We start from the raw sequence: 8982 nt of genomic DNA, 5'->3' as shown, positions 1-8982 counted from the left end.
TGTCACTGTAAAATCTAGTACTAACATTTTATTTGCAATGTTTAGGTTAGGGATTTTTCTGGGGCCAAAATATTTCTTATAATTTTCCACTTCCTAGAGGCTAGACAGAGTGGGATTCAACACCACTCTCTTGGTCTATTTTTCTCCTTTTAATCTCTCTAGGTTTTTCAGATGAACCATTTGATGACTTTTAAAGGAGACTGAAATTGTCCCTTAATGACTTGATTTAAGAGTTTCACATAGTATCTCTTGAGTTTTCTGAAATACTAACAGAGCCTTGGGGTGCCTGCCTGGGTGACTCAGTAAAGCATTGGACTTTGGCTTAGGTCATCTCATATGGTTCCTGAGCACGAGCCCTGCATTGGGTAAGTTCGAGCCCTGCTTGGGATGAGCACCACTTCTTTCTCTCCCTCTGTCTCTCCCTCTCTGCTCTTTGTTCACTTGTGTCCTCTGTCTTTAAAAAAAAAATGTATGTATGTATATGTATATATATATATATATATATATATACACACACACACACATATACATGTATATATATATATGTATATATGTATATATACTCAGAGGCTTAAAAACTTCCAGCCATTTCTCTTGGGGTGCCTGCGTGGCTCAGTCGGTTAAGCCTCCCACTCTTGATTTTGCCTCAGGTCATGATCTCACGGTTCTTGAGTTTGAGTCCTGTCCTGTGTGGGGTTCTGCACTGACAGCGTGGAGCCTGCTTGGGACTCTCTCTCTGCCCCTTCCCTGCATCCATGCTCTCTTTCTCTCTCTCTGTCTCTCTCAAAATAAATAAATAAACATTAAAAAAAAAACAAAAACCTAGCCATTTCTCCAAAGCTTGCCCACTGCACATGGTCCACACACTGGCCATGAGACTGGAATTGACATCTCTATAGAGAAGTGAGGTAAAAAGTGACATGGAAATCCTTATTTTAAGCATTGTTGATTATTACTTGCCCCATATAATAAAAGGGCAGCTCTTTGGTCTTCCCCCCTGAACTTGATGTATTTAAAAATGTAAAGAATGTAAAGATGGCTTATTGCAAACTCTAAAAGTGTCTTTTAGCTGCAAATACCCTTCTCCTTTTAGCTTCCTGGCAAAGACACACTTGTAGGAGGAAGGCAGGCAGAAGCTGGGTGGGGGGTGGTTTTGATATATTAATGTAGTTTGTTCTCTTTTTCTCCTCAGATAGTCTGCTGTCATTTTCTGCCTTGGAAAATAACTAAGTGGCACTTGGAATTAAACTCTCCCGGGGAAAGTGGTATGACTATTGAGAATTTTAAGTTAAAATCACTTTCTATCTCTCTGCATGGCTCAATGCTTCCTTTTATCTTCTTCCCTATCATGTATTATTGGGTTTTAATATAGTACCAAATAACCATGGTCAACAGCAGAAGAGAGGTAACTCTTTTTCTGATTAGAACAAGTGGCTTTTCTGACACAGAGCCTCATCTCAGGGGCTGAGAGACTGACCACACAAGTGGCTGCTCTGCCCTGTGTTTCTCGAATGATAAAGTTTTCCTGAGGCTAAAAAGGAAGCCAAGGCCACAACTCTAAAAGGAGGAAATTTTTCTTATTGTTGATTAGGGCTCAGTTAGCTTTACCAGGAAAATGATGACCTCGGGTCCTTCTTTTACCCTCAGGAAGATTTAAGCTATATCTTCCATACGTTTCTTTTTCAGGGAGTCTACACTTTACATATACTGGCTTCAGAGTAGGAAGAATTGGTTTCTTCACAACTCAGGCCAGATGGAAAGTATTTTCCTTTGCTCCTGCAAAACCAAAATAACTAGTATTTCTTGCTTGTGAATTTGGGCTTGCAAGTAAGGCGTGAGTGCTGGCCACATGGAAACAGTGTTCCAACTCTAGTCACAGCTGGAGCCCTTTGGCCATCTGAGAATGTTCTGTTAGAATTCCAAACAGATGAAGCCAAGCCCAGAACTGGTCACAACTAGGAAACAATCCGATTATTGTTTCCTGTTTGTCAGGTTTTGCCTGCCCTGTTTTACATCATATAGTTCAGATTTGCTCTTTTCCATTTCCTTGCCTGGAATGCCTGGTCCTTTTCTGATATGCTCTCTAGTTTTACATACTTAGGACTCCCAAGTTTCTGATTCCCAACCTTAAAGGACTGATCCCTTTTCTCTGGAATCTCCTATCACTTGTGGTCTCTATTTCATGCATTCTGTCATTCCTTCACGCTCTGGCCTCTGTCTGGAATGCTCTTCTCTCAGCACTTTGCATGAGTGGCTTCTTCTCATTCTTCAGGTCTCTGCTGAAGCACCACTTCTACAGCAGCCTTCCCTCGCTACCTGTTCCAAAGCCAGAGGCTTTTCTAGTATGTTCAGAGACGGTCAGGTCCCTGGTGCCTGCAGAAGTGGCTGCTCTGCCCTCTTTCTAGAATGATCAAGTTTTCTTCTTCATGAGTTTGAAAAGGAGGAAAACCTCCCCATTTACTCTTTTCTTCAAATCTGAACTCAGAGAGTCAGTCCAAAAGTATTGAGTGGATACTATCTGGCACATAGTAGATACTGAATATATTGTGATAGGTGGATATAATTTAAGAAGGACGTTATCAAACCTTTTATCCTAGTTCTTTCTTTCTTTCTTTTTCTTTCTTTCTTTCTTTCTTTCTTTCTTTCTTTCTTTCTTTCTTTCTAATTTGAGAGAGAGAGAGAGTACATGAGAGCAGGGGAGAGAGGCGGGGGGGGGGGGGGAGGGAGGGAGGGAGGGAGGGGGAGAGAGAGAGAGAGAGAGAGAGAGAGAGAGAGAGAGAGAGAGAGAGAGAGAATCCCAAGCAGGCTCCACAGGGAGCCTGATATGAGGCTCGATCCCATGACCTGAGCCAAAAGTGAGTGGGACACTTCACTTAACCGACTGAGTCACCCAGGTGCCTCGCTTGTTATTTCTATGTGTGTGTGTATGTGTGTGTGTGTGTGTGTGTGTGTGTGTGTGTATATATATATATGTGTGTATATATATATATATATATATAAAGTCATTATGTGCTGTTTGTGTTTGTTTCGTTTTGTTTTTAAGTAGACTTCGTGCCCAGCACAGAGCCCAGTGCAAGGCTTGAACTCAACCCTGAGATCAAGATCTGAGCTGGGATCAAAAGTTGGACCCTCAACTGACCAAGCCACCCAGGTGCCCCTTATTATGTATTCTAATATAGAAAATAAATATTATTTTGAAGTTGATTGTTTTAAAATACTTCAGATTTTTTAAATTGAAGTTGAGAAAGTTTGACTCTTAACTTCCATGTTTTATCAGTATGACTTTTGGAAATATGTAATTTCTGACTCAGTGCCTCTATCTCCAAAACACTGGTGATGCTATCCTGTGTGACCCTGTGGGGTTTGGTGCAATAGATGGAGTGTGTCTAAGGCCCTGTGAGGTCTTAAAAAGAAAATATAAAAAAGAATAATCAGATTGTTCATCTTAAGTTCCTAGGAGGAGGCCTTGTACAAAGTAGGTGTTCAATATTATTTGTTAATGTAATGTAACATGAGAAACGGAGACTGTGGATTAGCGCACACAAAGCAATAGAAAGATATTTGATATTCCTACAGTTCTTAGACTGTTTCACAGTGCAGTCTATACCCAGGACTTCTTTTCTGAAAAACCTTAGGGACTAGATAGTGCAATATTTCAAATGACAGGTTGTGATCCATCAGGAAGATATGAAATCAGTTTAGTGGTTTGTGACCAGCATTTTGAAGTAATGGAATAAAATTGAAATATCCGATTCCATCATCAGTAATAAGGGTAAGTGTTCCCTGAAACTTTTGATTCGGATCTATGTGAGTGTGTGTTTTCTGAGTCAAGATGTAAAATGTTTCTTAGGTAAGTTGAGGTTTAAAAAATGTTTTAAAGCCTCCAATATAGTATGATTATACAGATTATAATTTAAATGGTGCTGTTCTCATTTTGCTTGATTTAAGAAGAAAAATAATTGGAACAGACGTCTTGTTTGCCGTTACCTACAAGGAGAAAAAATTGTATACTGGAAAAGATATATAGGACTTTTTTTCCCCTTTTTTTTTCCAGTTTAGGGCGATAATTAGAAGAAACTAAAATATAAAATATAACTGCTTTACTAATAAATTCAAGTCATGTTCTGGGAGATCCTTGGTCAAATTTCTCTTTATAGAGTTACTATGAAACTAATGATTTTCTCATTTTTTTATAGAAAACAAATGGCATTATCAAATTATGACTATCAACTAATATTTCTAAGTGACATTAAGAACTGTGCACATCCTATCCTGAAGACTGATTTTTTTTTTAATGTTTTATTTTATTTTTGAGAGAGAGAGTGTGTGAGCAGGGGAGGGGCAGAGAGAAAGAGGGAGACACAGAACCTGAAGCAGGCTCCAGGATCTGAGCTGTGAGCACAGAGCCTGACGTGAACCCATGAACCATGAAATCATGACCTAAGCCAAAGTCGGACATTTAACTACCCGAGCCACCCAGGTGCCCCTCCTGAAGACTATACATTGCTTGAAAGGAATGAAAATTTATAATGTTTTTCAATTTCTTGCGACAAGTCCCTTTATTTCTTCAAATTCTGCGTACTTGCTACTTAATATATCTGCTTGGAGAAAACTTCCTCACTGAACCTGTTTCAAACAAGGCAACAGAGTTTTAAATTTGTCTTTAACATTTTATTATAAACATTTCAAACCTGCAGCAAGGTTGAAATAATATGTCTAGCATCTAGATTCTACCATCTTTTATTGTACTTCATCACATCTATGAATCCATTTTATTTGTTGATGCTTTTTGAAGCAAATTACAGTTATCAGCACACTTCCCCTGAAGAACTTTAGCATGCGTGTCACTAACTAGCGTTCAACATTTAAAGGTTTTTTTTGTTGCATGTGAAATTTATATATAATAAAATGCACACATTTTAAGTGTAGGTTAGCTAAGTTTTGACAAATACATTAACCTGCTACCCAGACTCCTCTTATATGGAGCATTATTGTCACACCAAACTTCTCTCATACCATCTTCTAGTCACATCTTACCCCAACCCTCATCTCAATTTTTTCCACCATAGATTAATGTCACCTATTTGAGAATGTCATATAAATGGAATCATACACTATGTACTTTTGTATTTGGCTGTTTCCGCTCATCATAATGTTTTTGATTTTCATTTATATTGTCGCACGCATCAGTAATTTGTTTAGTGTTGAGTAGTAGTAGTTCATCATATGAATGTAGCCCAGTTTGTATATTCTTTTTCCTGTTGATGCATACCTGAACTGTTTTTAGGTTTTGGCTGTTAAACATAAAGCTGTTATAGGGGCACCTGGGGGGCTCAGTTGGTTAAGTGACACTCTTGATCTCGGCTCAGGTCATAATTTCACGGTTTGTGAGTTCAAGCCCTGCGTTGGGCTCTGCGCTGGCAGTGAGTGTGAAGCTACTTGGGATTTTCTGTCCCTCTGTCTGTCCTTACCCCACTTGAGCATCTCTCTCTTTCTCTCAGAAAAAATAAACTGTAAAAAATTTAAAAATATAAAGCTGCTATAATTATAGAAGTGTTTTTGTGAACATAAATTTTCATTTCTTTTGGATAAATAAGTGAAATTACTGGTCATATGCTAAGTATATTAAGAAATACACACCCCCCCTTTTTTTTTCCTGAAGTGGTTGTGCCGTTTCACATTCTTACTGGTGATAGAGTTTTGACTGGATGTCTCCACATTCCCTCATGCTCAGGATAGGTAATAGGTAATAAAAGGTCATAATACCTCATTCCTTTGAAGCTTTCACCCCATCATGCTTATAGAACTTAACTGTAGATTGTGAACAAACTTGTGAAATCATGTGAGTGGGAGTCCTGAACTGCTCGTGTGTATACTGGGAAAAAAAATTATTCCATCAGCAGATGGATGAAAAAAACATTGTCTTTAAGACAGAGAATAGAGGGAGTACTAGGAAACCCTTGACCGATCTCTGTCTTTTGATGTCCCAAAACTTGTTTCATTGCTACTTCTAAAGGAAGTAAAGCCTAGCCCAGAGGAGAGAGTCATTTCTTGGCACTATCCTAAACCAAGCTGTTAACTGGTTCCCTAGAAATAATTGTGTATTTTTTTTTTGCTTGTATTATAGATTTATTATACAACCCTCAGGCACCTGGTTAGAATTGGTTTTTAATTTCTATTTCATATTTCTGTCAGTTTGTATGGGTTTCTTTATTCAGTTTTTTCTAAAAGAAGTTTATTTATTTATTTTGAGAGAAAGGGAGAGAGAGAGAGAGAGAGAGAGAGAGAGAGGGAGAGAGAGAGAGAGAGAGAGAGAGAATGAATCCCAAGCAGGCTTTGCACTGTCAGTTTGGAGCCAGATGTGGGGCTCGAACCCATGAACCATGAGATTATGACCTGAACTGAAACCAAGAGTTGGATGCTTAACTGACTGAGCCATCCAGATGCCCCTCTTTATTCCATTAATGTGGTGAATTGCATTGCCTCATTTTCAAATATGAAAGCAATCTTGCTTTCAAGGTTATAACATATTCTTTTTTATGTGTTATTAGATTCAATTTGCAACTGTTTTGTATTAGGGATGTTTAAAACAATAGATTTATGAGATTTATGAGCAAAATTGGTCTGTAATTTTCTTTCCTTATAAACCCTTCTTTAGTTTTGGTATTGAGTTTATTCTGGTGTCGTGAAATAAATTGAGAAATATTCTCTAAAAGACTGTGTGTAAGACTGATGTTATTTCTTTGTTAATTTAGAAGAAGTTGCTAGTGAAGGATGTGGCCTTGAGATTTCTTCTGGGGAGTGTCTTTAAAATTTTTTTTTTTAATGTTTTATTTATTTTTGAGACAGGGAGAGACAGAGCATGAACAGGGGAGGGTCAGAGAGAGGGAGACACAGAATCTGAAACAGGCTCCAGGCTCTGAGCTGTCAGCACAGAGCCCAACGCGGGGCTCAAACTCACGGACCGCGAGATCATGACCTGAGCCGAAGTCGGCTGCTCAACTGACTGAGCCACCCAGGCGCCCCTGGGGAGTGTCTTTAAATATGGGCTCATTTTCTTTGATAGGTATACGGCTATTTAGATTTTTTTAATTTAATTTTTTTTTTTGAAGATTTTATTTGTAAGTAATCTCTGCACCCAACTAGGGGCTCTACCAAATGAGCCAGCCAGGTACCCTTATTTAGATTTTATTTTTGTATTAGTTTTAGTAAGTTGGTCTTTCCCTAAATTTTTTGTTCATTTAAATATTCAGGTTTGTTGGTATAAAGTTGTTGTTAATAACAGTATTTTTTAATATCTACAGTATGTTCTGTAATGATGTTGCTTTTTATTTTTTATTTATTTTTGCTTTGCTCTTGGTTATTTCTTAGCTAAAAGGTAGGGTTCTATATACATTGTCTGCGACATGATTTTTGCATTTTATAATATATTCTGAAGATGATTTCATAGCAGTTATTCAAGAGATTTTCCTTATTTATTTATTTATTTATTTATTTATTTATTTATTTATTTTTACTGCTACGTAGGACTTCATTATATGGCTGTTCATGCAACTAGCTCCCTATTAATGGATGTTTGGTTTGTTTCCAGTCTTTTTGCTGGAACAAATAGTGCTGAAGGGAATAACTTTCTACATATGTACTTAATTTTTTTGTTGTTTGTTGGTAATGATCTCATGTACATGTGTAATCTATAAAGCAAAACAAACAAAGGAAAAATAAAATAAAACCAAGCTCATAAATATAGAGAACAGACTGGTGGTTGCCAGAGGCAGGTTTTAGGGGATGGGCAAAATGGATAAAGGGAATCAAAAGGTACAAACTTCCAGTTATAAGGGGCACCTGGGTGGCTCAGTTGGTTAAGCATCCAATATTCTTGATATGGGCTCAGGTTGTGATCTCTCCATCCTGAGATCCAGCTCCCCGCTGAGCATGGAGTCTTCTTGAAATTCTCCCTCTCTCTCTGCCCCTCCAATCCCCCTCAAAATAAATAAATAAACTTAAAAAAATATTTAAGAAAACCAAACTTCCAGCTATAAGTCATGAGAATGGAATTTGCAGCATGGCGACTACAGTTAGTAATACTATATTGCATATATGAAAGTTGCTAAAAGAGTAAATCATAAAAGTTCACATCACACAAAAAAATTCTGTAACTATGTATGGTGATGGATATTAACTAGACTTATTGTGGTGATCATTTCACAATATATACAAATATGGAATCATATTGTATACCTGAAACTAGTATAATGTGTGTCAATTATACATCAATAAAAAAATAAATTGAACATTTTTGCTGGTGTTATCTTTGGTGTAGATTCTTAGAAATGGGATTTCCTAAAAATAGGGGAGAGGTAATAGCTACACATTAAATAGAAATTTAAGAGATATAAAAATCAGGGGCGCCTGGGTGGCTTAGTCAGTAAAACATCCAACTCTTGGTTTTGGCTCAGATCATGATCTCATGGTTTATGGGTTCGAGCCACATGTCAGGCTCTGTGCTGACAGCATGGAGCCTGCTTGGGATTTCTCTCTCCTCTCTTTGCCTCTCCTCGGCTTGCTTTCTCTCTCAAAAAATAAATAAACATTAAAAAAAGACATAGCAATCAAATATAATGATGCTTGATTGAATCGTGGTATGAAAAAAATGAGCTATGCATAACATTTTGAGGACATAGGTAAATTTAAATATAGAATGGGTATGAGATGAAATTAGGGAGTTATTTTTATGTTGGGGTGACAATACCATTGTATCTAGATAGGAGAATGTCCTTTTTTTTTCTTTTTTTTTTTTAGATGTATAAAATATTTTGGCATGAAATGTCATAGTGTGTGATACTTTGAAACAAATCAACCACAATAATAAAAAAATATAGATACATTGATAAAACAGGAAAGCTGGTATGACAAAATGTAAATGTTAACAATGGTTGAATCTAAATAGTGGATTTATAGGTCTTCATTGTACCATTTTTCCTA

This window comes from Acinonyx jubatus, chromosome A2 (assembly GCF_027475565.1).
Source record: "Acinonyx jubatus isolate Ajub_Pintada_27869175 chromosome A2, VMU_Ajub_asm_v1.0, whole genome shotgun sequence".
Classification (NCBI taxonomy): domain Eukaryota; kingdom Metazoa; phylum Chordata; class Mammalia; order Carnivora; family Felidae; genus Acinonyx; species Acinonyx jubatus.
This window is presented reverse-complemented; position numbering follows the sequence as displayed.